At 35.4% G+C, this 13180-nt stretch overlaps 1 protein-coding gene across 3 annotated transcripts in view; it reads right to left on the reverse strand.

The window, feature by feature from the left end:
* LOC143226854 (uncharacterized) overlaps positions 1–13180 on the reverse strand; it is a 140988-nt gene that overhangs the window by 15813 nt on the left and 111995 nt on the right. For all 3 annotated transcript variants that reach the window (XM_076458353.1, XM_076458354.1, XM_076458359.1), the window contains 3 exons: positions 9927–10044; positions 7900–8102; positions 2384–2535 (listed from right to left, as the gene is read on the reverse strand). The gene's annotated coding sequence lies outside the window, so the exon portion shown is untranslated. The remainder of the gene's footprint in view (positions 1–2383; positions 2536–7899; positions 8103–9926; positions 10045–13180) is intronic.

The following is a 13180-nucleotide window of genomic DNA, read 5'->3' on the forward strand; positions in this document are numbered from 1 at the left end:
AGGACGGCTGATATGGGTATTAAAAACTTCCATTGAAATAAAGTACAAATCGTTTCGACCTCCTCAGGTTACCTTCAGGTTTTTGTGTTGTTTTTTTTGTCAACCTGAAAATGAATTGAGAAGGTGAAAAGGAGGTCCTGTACTTTTTCCAACTAGTTTTTGATACCCACATATATCGTCTTTGCAATAAACAGCCATTTGTTTGTTGAAGTGTGTAGTACAGTAAATACCTTGTAAATGTTGCCTACACTGATACTAATGAATAAACAACACTATATACGTGTATTTTTTGTATCACATACGGTTTCATTTCGCCCCTCTTGCTCGGTTTCTTCTCCATAGCCCTGCTCCTATGGGTTAATTGTGACTGAAAATGAAGCAATCAGTATGCACTGTTGACATCCATGTCGTTAAGGTCTGGTCGTTTCCCTGGTGGGGGATGTTTGTCGGTCACCACCTGGGTTTATTTGACGTTGGCAACAAACAGTCCCTTTCATGTTGTTATGCACGTATCTGTCACGGGAGATCAGCTATAGGCAAGTTATATTTCTATTAGGTGTTACGTGCCCGAATTGTCCCACCAACGGAACCTTTTTTTCAAGTGATAAAGCGGCTTTCCTGCTGGCAGTTTATAACATATTTGAAGCTCCCCAGCGAATGAAACATATCACTAAATCCCTATGTCAAATGTAATGCCTCTTGAATTACACAATACTTTAAAATGATCTGAAAAAATCATTTTTTTTTTACTTTCATGAAAATGTATTAAGAGACACTACTGAGCCAGATGACTATATTTCAAACTAATTCATTTTATATCACGAGTGGAGTGATAGCAGTCTGTAATTTCACATATATTACCATCTCAAGTGTCCTGGGTAATTTGAACGTCATCATCCACCGATGTTAAGTATCATGGGTAATGTAGTTATTTAAACCACGAGTTCGAACTCCCTTAAGAGTATAGTAACGTACGTATAAAGAGATATTTATTGTAAGTAATAATAACATCCTTGTGGATGATTCGGTTTCTCAATCTAAGTCTGACTTCGTGGGATTTATCACACGGATCGTACCTAATATTTTAGATTATATTAAAAACGTACATTATATGCATACAGGTCAAGAAAAAACCTTGACACGATGCTAAATACACATGAAAAACAATGTACATGTCGTACACGCAAACAAAACAAAACAAAAAAAGTTTATTATGGACACTCGCGGTACAATCTAAGGATACAATCAAATACCCGAAGCAAACACTGTCGGGAATTTAATGAGGGGAAATAATTTATGGACTGGAATAGCAACAATAGCCGTTTGTTTTTGAATAGCTCCAGAACAGGACGACAATCACGTCGTAAATGTGCAAGAACGTGGAATCCTCTTGTGACAAAAAAAAATTGGTTATGAGAGACGACCTAGATGGATTTAAATGTTCATTTCGCCGCGGGTTTTTACGTGCACTTACGTCATACTACTACTACCACATTCCATCTGTTTCTTACCTGTGTCAACCCCACGGCTATTCCAGGGGGGGGGATGCACAATAATCTCTCATCCACCCCCGCCACTTCTTTTTCAAGGGCCACAATTTTCTAAGACACTGAAGATTTGTTCAATATACCAAGGCACATGTTGTGTTTCATCAGACTATGACATGGAATAACTTGGTGTCTGTTTCTATACCGATACTATATTGGTTGTTTTTTTATTGACTAACAACCGTGGAATTCTATATAGAAACTGACTGTTTTTTTTTAATTTTCTTGGAATCGAGTTATATATGTATATATATATTTAATTTGTTAGTTTTATAATATATTGTTAATTTGTATTATATGTAAACTATACGAAGTAACATTATTCTTCCTTATTGGGCGAAATTTTTTTACGTGCCTTAACCTTGAAATGAGTGAGTTTCTCACCCCCTTCTACACAAAAATGTCACGTGACAGAGGACGACCACTCAACTAAACAGACATGGTGCGACTGTTCACCTTTAACACTTTACCGCAGAAGAAGGGTTATTAGCTTCATCTGTCGATTCAGTATCGTACTATACAAGTATAATTTAAGTAATGATTTCACGATGAACGTGGCGGTTGATCTTGGGCCACTACGACACAATACAAACACACACAAGAGAGTGGATCTTTCCAGCAGCAATACTTAGTAGTACTTAAAAAGTGCTGTAAATAAATTGATTGTGTGATGAAACAAGTACAAGAGGCTATTAAATATTATAGGAGTTTTTCTATGTCTCTCTTGGTCGACTTTTTCATTATTCTAAAACTTTGAAATCCTTAAACCTTATATTTCACACAAAAGGAGTGTCTAGAAATATTGATGTTTCAAAGTTTCTTATCCGTTTACTTACTGGTTATAAAGCTCATCCCACAGTTGATACAACTCTGTTATTTTATTTTTCGAAAGTGAAGACGACGAGCCTGAAATCGTCATGATACGATGAGCGGTCACGTTGAGTTCAACAAGAGACATCCTAGTTTCCTGTAGTGCTGCCCGCGCCATCTATCAGAAAATACAACCATTAACGTTACATATTAAACTGAAACAAAAGTATAGCATTACATTTCACTCCATACTCTTTGCAACATAATACTTTATGCTTTGTAAAAGTAGTTCTAAATTGGTTTTCGCAGGTTAGTACGAGAACGTTTTAATAACTCACGTAACTGATACCAAATTCTATGTCTGCTACATTTGCTATTGCACTGAACACTCTAAAGTCTAAACATATAACTTTATTATTATAATTAATAAACATGTGGGAAGGATTTATAAAAAAATACAACATATACCACACTTATCTGACCGCAAACAAATGAAGTAATTTGAAACTATAAGAAGTTAAATAATACAAGTTTAGATCCGATATCTAGTAGACAGTGAATATTTTGTATATAAATGATTCACGATTCGATACACTTAGCCTCTTCTGTTAATTGTTGCACTGTACGCCTGAATTTTAGAGAATAAGCTATTTAGTTGTGCATTTAAGCAATAAATACCACAACCAATCCCAGAAAAGATGGTGATGGCATCAAAAGCTATGACAACCAATCCCAGGTAAGATGGTGATGACGTCAAAAGCAACAATCAGCGGTGTTTGAACCACTAAATTTTAACATAGCCTTTTTATTCATTATTTCTTCATTCTACTTCGGAAACGGAGGGGAGGGTTAATTACAAACTGTATTAAATGTACCACTGGCTCTTAAGGATCATCTTAATGTACTATCAAGGTTATATAAAGTACTATATAAAATTATAACCCATAATCACAACAAAGTTATCAAGGTTATACAAAGTGAATAAAACCTATAATTACTGAATGTTCCTGCGAAGGGTTGAAATATTTATCATATTAAGACCATACACAACCGTTAATACATAGAGAATGAAAAACGCTGCAAAACGAGGGATTTTATTACATCAAAATAAGATATCGCTGTAACCCATAGCGACTATGTTTCAACAGAAGTATGGGGGATTATTTACATTAAGCTATATACAACCACTAAACCATTGTGACTGAATTTCGGCGCAAATGTAGAGGATTCACAAACATCAAAATTGTTTACAACCATAAATCTATTACGACCGAGTTTCATAACAAGCAAAAAAAGGCTGTATCAGGCCAACATATGTATATAACCATTAAAACATAAAGATGGAATTTTAAAAAAAATAGAAGGTTTATCACATCAAATTTATATACAACCATTAAAATATAGCAGCTAAGTTTCATCATAATATCAGGAGTGTTATTAGATTCAAACGGTACGTTGTCATTAACCCATACTTGCATGGCCAGGTAGATCAAGGCGTTCGACTCATAATCTGAGGGTCGCGGGTTCGAATCCTCGTCACACCAAACATGCTCGCCCTTTCAGCCGTGGGGGCGTTACAGTGGTACAGTCAATCCCACTATTCGTTCGTAAAAGAGTAGCCCAAGAGTTGGCGGTGGGTGGTGATGACTAGCTGCCTTCCCTGTAGTCTTACACTAGAAAATTACGGACGGCTAGCGCAGATAGCCCTCGAGTAGCTTTGCGTGAAATTCAGAAATAAACATTAACCCACAGAGGCTTAACGAAGTTTCAGCATAGATGGAAGGAGGGGGGGGTCATTTAATCAAAATTATACATACACAGTGATTGACAACTCCGGCAACTAAAGGAGATTTGTAACCAGACGACATTCAACGATTACTCGTATTCATCCACCAATTCTATCAACAAAAACAGCAGGAGTTTCTTTTCATCTAGATTAACTATAAATTATTGAACCTCCTAGTATAAATTATACTTAATGATTAATACGTAAAGCGCTATCCTACCTAGAGAAGGGGAGGAGTTACTTTTCATCAAGATTACATGGAAGATACCTTAGTTACTTACCCTCACAGTGGAGGTCATGTATAGTGATAAAAATACTTAATTTCCTATTCTTACTATAGAAAATCTATCGATCTTCAACTGGCACGTCTAAACGTGGTATAAAAATCAATAATAACAAAGACTTGCATGAAATAGGGCAGTTGGTCAGTTGTCGTTAAGTTGCGAGTTGCTTTCTAATAAAACTGTGTGCAACCACCAGTAACGTGTTATTCTAGCCACATGTATATATACAGGCACAATGATATTGTAATTCGTTACTTTTAGTCATGAAGCAAAATATTTACAGAACAACTTACATTTTTTATAAAACTTGCGCCCAGATTTCTCATGGCACGCACCACAGTATTTACTGCATCCCAACCGGCTTGATAATAATTGTATTAGACTAAGAGCCTCGTCGGTACTGACTATAATAGGTATTTACTTTCACTTATAAGTTCCCAGAATTACATACGTTATCAAAATATGCTAAACATCGTTGCACTTGGTGTCATATAATTTTTTTTTTTTTTGGTTCTGTTACACTAGAGGTCCACAACCAACGATCGTATGATTCGACAACGGGTTTAGATCCCAGTTAACAACTATCATGAAATCCACTCGCAGGTTTTAACTTTGATACGTCAGAATCCGCAATCTAACAAAGATCATAATTCCTTCTTAGACGTTTAATTTTACAACTGTTACCTTATGGTTATCAAATAATATGTTTAATTACAGATTGTGTGACGCATGATGTAACAAAGTTCGTGGACTACAATTCTAGAATAATTCAAATCCCATATGTTTTGTGTAATTTTAATGTTTTTCTAAGTAAAAACTTTCTTCAGTATGTGGCTTTTCCGTTTCACTAGTACAGTGAGTCGTATTGAATGCCGTTGGACAATAGGCTGGGAACACTTCTTGATTTTTATATAAAAATGTATATTGGATATATCGCTCTGTGTATAACGCAATATACGAAGTTTCCGTGAAATTGACGGGCAAACAACACATTACAAAGGATGTGACATCCGTTCTGGACGTTCGTGTGGCTGTGATGAAAAATTCATGGAGTAGTTAAGGTGGCTTGGCAAGCTGCAGGAGACTGAACTCCGACAAGTTTGGTGTCGCAGCTGCAAAGAAATCAATTTCCGACAAGCCAGGGCGAGTTAGCCCTCGGGGAAGACGCCTACCCGCTTATCTCACAGGAACTGAAGCCAATTATCTGACAGGTTTGACCAGAATACCAACTATGCTAAGTGACCGCACGAGCGTGTGATGACCATCTGTCCCGGGGACTTAAACAAATATTTAAGTAAGGTTGCAAAGTTCAGACAGATTAAGTGAAACAGTAGCGTCAATGCGAAAACCCAGTTTATCCTTTTAACTGATAGAGAGTTAGCCAGAAAAGTGAATAGTGATTATGGGTAAAGTTACATAAAGAAATATAAATCAATATTACTAAGTGTTAAAAATGTCAACGTTTAGAGCTTCGTAACTCCATTTCAGGATTCAACTCCTGGTTCTTGTAACGACACTACTTTCCTAAAAAAAAAAAAAATCAAACTAGAGGTAATCAAACACAATTTCGTTACTTTCCAGCTTATAAATAGTACAGTGAACTGTCCTGTCAGTTCGTTACCTTAACCGTCAACGACAATTTCGGCTGTAATCCCAATAATATATAAAAAGGATTGGCCAATTTTGGATATTTAGGTGAGTCCTAAATAAAAATAATAAGCTATACATTTTAAATCAATGAAATGTAATATATCAAAAGGACAAAATTTATACCCTGAATTGGAACTACCAGCATCACAACGCCATCTAACTGCATGTGCCTATAAACAACTTTGTGATAAAAAATTAAACTAAATAAAAATTACGGTTTTAAATTTAATTTCTTGGAGACTCTTATAAATATTGTGTAATAATGTTCTGATCTGTTATTCATGTATTATTTCTTAAGTGATCTGACAATATACTGTGTTAATATTCGAACTTTCGAATATCTTGAACGACAGCACAAAATAAGAAAAAGATTTGACATCATTTCGTACATCGCAATTTTACTTTAACATATTTTATGTACAAATACTACACTGTCCGTTGTTACAAACTGCTACAAGTTGAAGCGTATTTCTCCACATTCTTTATCAAATTCAATCCTACAAGACTAAAGAAATAACATGAGTATTCTGTTAATGTAAGACACGTAAGATCTCCTCAACAACAAGCCATATATATATCCATGGTGACTAAAATGTACCAATCCTTTTAAGTTAATGTTTCCCAAACCTTTTGTGGTACATATAAATAAGTTCGTATGGCAGGCCTAGTGGCATCCCTTAATTAAGACACGATGAAATTGTTATACAGTGTATCAAAGAGAAATTAAATCAGATTTGAAATTTTAGAAATATACTAAATTGATAATAAATATGTATTATCAAATTAAAATTACTTAATAATTGCAAAAATTCCGCAGCAGCTTCTGTGTATCGATTCTAAAGGTTTTAGTTTTATTTCAGATGTTGGAGAATGTCTAAAAACAAACCCAAAACCTCTGACTGATTAAAGCAAATGATCACAAAATATTTCCATCGAATCAGAATTGAAGACTGCGTAACAGCATGCCAGGTACTTCTTCGTAGATGTCATGATTGTTTTAATGTTGGTTAAACCAAGTTCGAGTATCTCATACGATGCAGCAGTGTATGTACAGTTAATTTAGCGTATGAAATATTAATTAAAATGTTTTGCTGGATTGTAGGTTCATTTACTATAATTATAAGAGCGATTTGAAATGTGGGTAAATCGTCTGGGCCACCTCTGTAATATTAAGGACACTAATCGGTACGTATTGACGTGATAGTTAGTACACGTGGTTTTAAAACACCTTCTCTGACTAATTCTTATGCTTTACATGTATATTTACTAGTTTATTTCATACATCGCTACGACTAAACTGTAAGCTTGAAATATTAGAACAAAAGTTGAGGTTCGATCCCTGCAGTGGGAACGGTGCTGATAACACATACACAAAATAAACAATTTCAAATAATTTTTAAAACACATGTACCCGAGTTAAAGTCTTCTCCATTCCACTCGTTCGTTTTAACTCGAAATCATTATTTTTATTTAATCATGTCAAGTCTACCTAAGCCAAATACATCAACTGCTTTCAACACAGAGTACTGTGCAAGAAAACTCACCTCAGTACACACTTCATACAACCGGTTTATACGCGTAACCTTTATTGCTGAGTACATATCACATGTTCAGTTTCTCTCAAGTTTCACATTATCACTAATATCTGGTTATTTCTCAGAACCTACACTACCTTTTCGTACATTTTCTGCACGCGAAACAAGTAGAACAAATTATTGTCAAAATCACTGACAGAACCTACAAAAAAAAGTTTTCTTATGGCCACTTTGTTCTGCTTAAAAACATTGATACGATATATTAGATATAGGAAGTATTTAATTACCTCATTTATCTCTATCTGGTGGTCAAGCTCCTCAAGGGAAGAGAAAGGTCCGACCTTCTCACTAAACTTTAATTTTTGGTCAGTCATCTCCAGCCAGAGATTGTGTATATCCTTACACACTTCTTTCTCCTGTTCAGACATGGTTGCCTGTCTTTGATGATCGACTACTTCTGCCTGGAAGCTCTCCCACTTATCAATAGAATCTAGTAAAAATGTATAGCAACATGTATGGGAACCCGTCCGGTTCATCATAAGAAATAAGGTTTCACCCGAAAGAAAACCTGATAAATCTATCTATGTATGTTACATAAAAAAATTAAAAATTAAATAAAACTGAAAGCTACATTTGCATGACTTCATTCCTTTAACAGTAGAACGAAAAGGAATTTTCAACTTGAACAGAAACTTAAGCGCACGTGAGATAAACGATTAGTTTAGATGCCCACAGGGTTTAGGTAGAGCCGCCCCAGAAAACAGACAGGCAGACAGAGAGCAGGTTTTACCACAAGAGATTTATTCATTCGGCTCTTTGAACCGGATAACGGGATTTTCGGTCATTTTTATAACGCTCCCACAGCTGTAAATATGGAGCGCGTTCAAAGGCATCACGTCTCGAACTCTTGACCCTTCAATTCGCAACCCGATACAGTAACCACAAAATCATTTATGGTCTTCGCCAATATCATATTTTCAATACATAAATAAGACAGAATTAAGCTTCACACATTCACTTAGTTAAAATCACTTTTACTAGGAAATGAATTAAAAACAAAACAGAACGAATTTCCGGCCTAATCAAAACAGAATGTATGAACCTCCTAATCAGGTTGAACACGATTAAATTCCAGTCTCAGCAATAACGCCTTCCTTTACTTGCTCCAACCAACATACAGTGAACATCAATTTTACAAAATTTAGTCATAACACCATTTAATCGTCATGTGATCACCATTATAAAGTTTATTACTGAATACAATAAATCGCTGAAAACCTGTCTCGCGATACATCCATATTCAACTGATTTTAATATTTCTTGTTAACTTTAAAAAATAAATTTAGTATTTATTTCTTATCTTCAAACGTTTTTGACACGTAATACAATGTCCGCAAGTTGTTATTTTTGTTTTGTTTTTTTAATTTTCGTTTCGACAATATAACACAGTTCTCACACCATCACACATAAGCCAAATATATTTTCGCGCAATAGGTGGCAGCACGTACTAGTATAAATTTGCGGCACCGCCCACCAAATGTTATTGTGTATGACTAATAAGATAAACGCAATGGTCTAGGTGACGCTAACGACAGCTAACGAAAAGCATTTCAGAATATTGCTGCGTGTTGAATATGCTCATAACTAAATCTGTGTCTCAGTATATCACACAGTCTTTATCTAATAAAAAATAAACAATTTTATAGACTAAAAGATCTTAGCGCCACATGCACATACTTTTTAAACGTGAATTCGATGATTTTCGAACGGCTTCAAGAAGATGGCGTCATCCGATGGTAGGCTTATCGAGTAAAGATTTTGAATTAGTTGGATGTAACAGAACTGATCTCACAAATGTTATCTGGAGAGTTTCCATTGCTCGTGTAGCGAGCGGAACTTGTTGTAATTCATAAAATATTACAGAGATAATGTTAAAACCAACTACCTTCCTAATTGGGATTTTTTTAAACTCAGAAGGGGGAAAAATATGGGGATAAATATCGAGAGATAAGAAGCATTCCACAGCTATATATGTAAAAACGGCTCGTTTGGGTTGAGAAAATTTTATACGTAGAGGAGTGAACAACGTTTCGACATTCTTCGATCACCGTTTTTACATATATATATTCTCTACAAGTGGGTTTTCTCGACATCACTGATTATTCCACATCTACTAACCGGAACTCATAAAATGACAAACGTTTGGGTTGGTGTTAGAGAGAAATGCCCGAAACGTTACTCCTTTCCCAACTTCGAGGTTATTAAGCACAACTTGAAATAACAAGAGGAAGGATTAACCAATGATTTCACTCACCTTGTAAAAAGACGAAGTCGTCTTTTGACAGAAGTGTCAGCAGATGGCCTGTATCCACGTGAGCACGTATTTCATGTAGAGAGATCAAGTATGTCCGGCAGGTGACAATCAACTCCGCCTACAAATATGCAAAATAACCAGACATGTATATTCAACCCCAAACACTGAGGTTATTTCGGTTGTATCTACACGGAATACTAGCCTAATCCAACACCTTATCTATATCAAATGTAATGTCGAAATAACCAATCTTCCTACTTGTGAATGCGTAGGACAAAGAACGTGGGCAGATCGCCTGTGTACGAGCAAAACAGCTGCGGGAGGCAGTAGTTACTAGGTGGGGTATCAGTCATAACATAGGCTGGCTCTCTGCCATAATGATGTGCAAGTCATACGCGAGAGATTTCTATTTTCCGCCTCGCGAAGTTAGTGAAACTGCTGCTGTTGATTAAATAGGGTTATATAAATGACAAAACTTAAAATTAAAACAATTTCAGTATTTTTATTTTTCAACCAAAGATATCTTAAATACTACTTAACTTTTTCTCTTTTATTCAATTTCATTTTTAGAGCAAACAGTCCGCAGTTTTAAGAACAAAAACATGGAAGGATTGTATGTTTGTTTTTAATTTTGCGCAAAGATATACGAGTGCTATCTGCGCTCGCCGTCCTTAATTTAGTAGTGTAAGACTAGAGGGAAGACAGCTAGTTATCACCACCCACCGCAAACTCTTAGACTACTCTTTCACCAAAGAAAATGGGATTAATCGTAACATTATAACGCCTCCACAGCTGAAAGTGCTAGTAATGTTTGTTGTGATGGAGACTCTAACCCGCGATCCTCAGATTATGGGTCGAGCGCCCTAACCACTTGACCAATAATTATGAATATATACATATAATACAGAATGGTCATTGCCTCTCTCTCGTTCTACAATATTATAGCCGGGAAACAGCACAAAGTATGAATATTGGCATTAGAAGATGTGATTATTAGCAACTCGAAGGCAAAATAAAATAGATGAATAGAAATATATAAATGCTGCAATTCAAGCGGCGTATTTCCATTCTAAACTATAGCAATCAGCCGACGATCATACGGCCCCTGAAGAATACAACTGACTTAGCCTCTTATGGCTTCTTTCATTAATACCTTTTATCGGCTTACTTTGATGATGATCCTGTTCGCAATTTTTCCTTTAATTCATTCTATTGTTTCACAACTACGACAGTGCAAAACGGCCAAAGCCCCACCGATTTTTCTTGACGTACCCGTTCAGGGAACAAAGATATAGGGGGCCCCGGAGATGACAGAGGTGAGTCAGATCGGAGCGTCAACCTCCTATGTTACTCTTTGGCGACCCTAAGTATAAGGTTTAGTGCTAATCTGTCCTGCAGGAGTGTGCTTGTTGCAAGTGTGTGTGTGTGTGTGTGTGTGTGTGTGGCACACACACTTTTGTCAAACGGTTTATATATATCAATAAGAGTTTGTTTGTTTTTGAATTTCGTGCAAAGCTACACGAGGGCTATCTGCGCTAGCCGTCCCTAATTTAGCAGTGTAAGACTAGAGGGAAGGCAGCTAGTCATTACCACCCACCGCCAAATCTTGGGATACCCTGTTACCAACGAATAGTGGGATTGACCGCACATAGTAACGCCCCCACGGCTGAAAGGGCGAGCATGTTTGTTATTACAGGGATTCGAACCCGCGACCTTCAGATTACGAGTCGAACGCCTTAACCTACCTGGCCATGGTCCTGGAATATTAGATAACAATGTTTTCTACTTCGTAGATATCATTCAATAATAATTACAATGAAAATCATTGTTACTGTCAGAGTTTACAAATTAAATATTCTCCTAAGTTTCGATAATCTCCTTCAAATGGAAATAATATATATTCAAATCTCGTAGCATAAAATATTTTAAATAATTCATTATTTCATTGAGAATTGTTTATATGTTAGTTAGATCTACATATGTAAATATAAATAATATATCCAAACCTATGTCTTTCGGAAAAAAAAAAGTATTGTAAGATAATTACGCTTCAGGGTACTTAAAAATGTCGGATAAAATATGTTCAGTGTATGTTGGATTTCTTCCGATTTTAATTTATTTATTTAATAAAGTTTAAGCTGACTCACGTGGTCAAATAATTTGGCTAAGCACATTTGCTTCATTTGTAAAATGTATTTTGTACAAAGAAGTGTGTAACGCCACCTAGTGACGTTCATATTTAATATTTTAATGCAACAAAGACAGAAAGCTATTATTGATAAAATCATGAGTGATATAACAAACAAGTTACATAAACATTTTACTTTAAATAAGAAGGTGTGTATTTTAGAAATCGTTAACATATTTTTATATTTAAGACACGTTATTTTAGGGCCTTCAAGGAACCTTTTATTTTCTATCCCTATTCTATAAATCAATGAGTGAAAGTATAGAATAATATATGTCAACCACACTATATCTGCCATATCCAGTACTAACAAAGCCTTTTTCCTACTTCCAACGTTTATCAGGCTGGTTGGGACACGCCTAATATAGTAGTGGTCTAGACGCTAATTAACAGTTTGTTTACCATACTAGCTTCATAATATTCAGTCATCATTAAATATTATCTTCAAAATACAATCGTATTTTATGCTATATTTTAAACATTTGTTAAAATATCATAAAAAATAGAAAACACTTGTACAAAACATTGTTCAAACTACCCACCATTATAATAATTCGTTTTACAATAACACGTGAGAATGTTTGTAATTTCATAACCAGTATTTTACTGAAACTTTAAATTTAATTCTTTTATCTAGATGACCGAGTTATATGAATAAACAGAAGTCTCGATACACATTTTCCAGAAAGTGTATTAAAGTTATTCTCTGTAATGATCATAAAAGTCAGTTTTTCTTGAGTTTTTTAAATGGTTCAGTAGTTATTGCTTGTTGTTTAACAGAAAAACAACTGCCAGTTAATATGATGGAAAACTAACGATCACGGAAGTATACTTAACCTTGCTACGAAAGATTTGATCAAGGGTTACTCCTGTGCCTACTTAATGCTGAAAACAATACCACACTTTGATTGAAACATCACTCACCCACGGATCTCCTCAAAGGTCGTAGTTCAAAAACCATGCGATATGACATCAGCAAGTAGGTTCCAATATTCATTAAATTTCACAGAAAAATAAGTTTTCCTATTCACACTTTAAGCCACGATATGCGATGTGGTTTCATTCA

Source organism: Tachypleus tridentatus, chromosome 1, assembly GCF_004210375.1.
Source record: "Tachypleus tridentatus isolate NWPU-2018 chromosome 1, ASM421037v1, whole genome shotgun sequence".
NCBI classification, from domain to species: domain Eukaryota; kingdom Metazoa; phylum Arthropoda; class Merostomata; order Xiphosura; family Limulidae; genus Tachypleus; species Tachypleus tridentatus.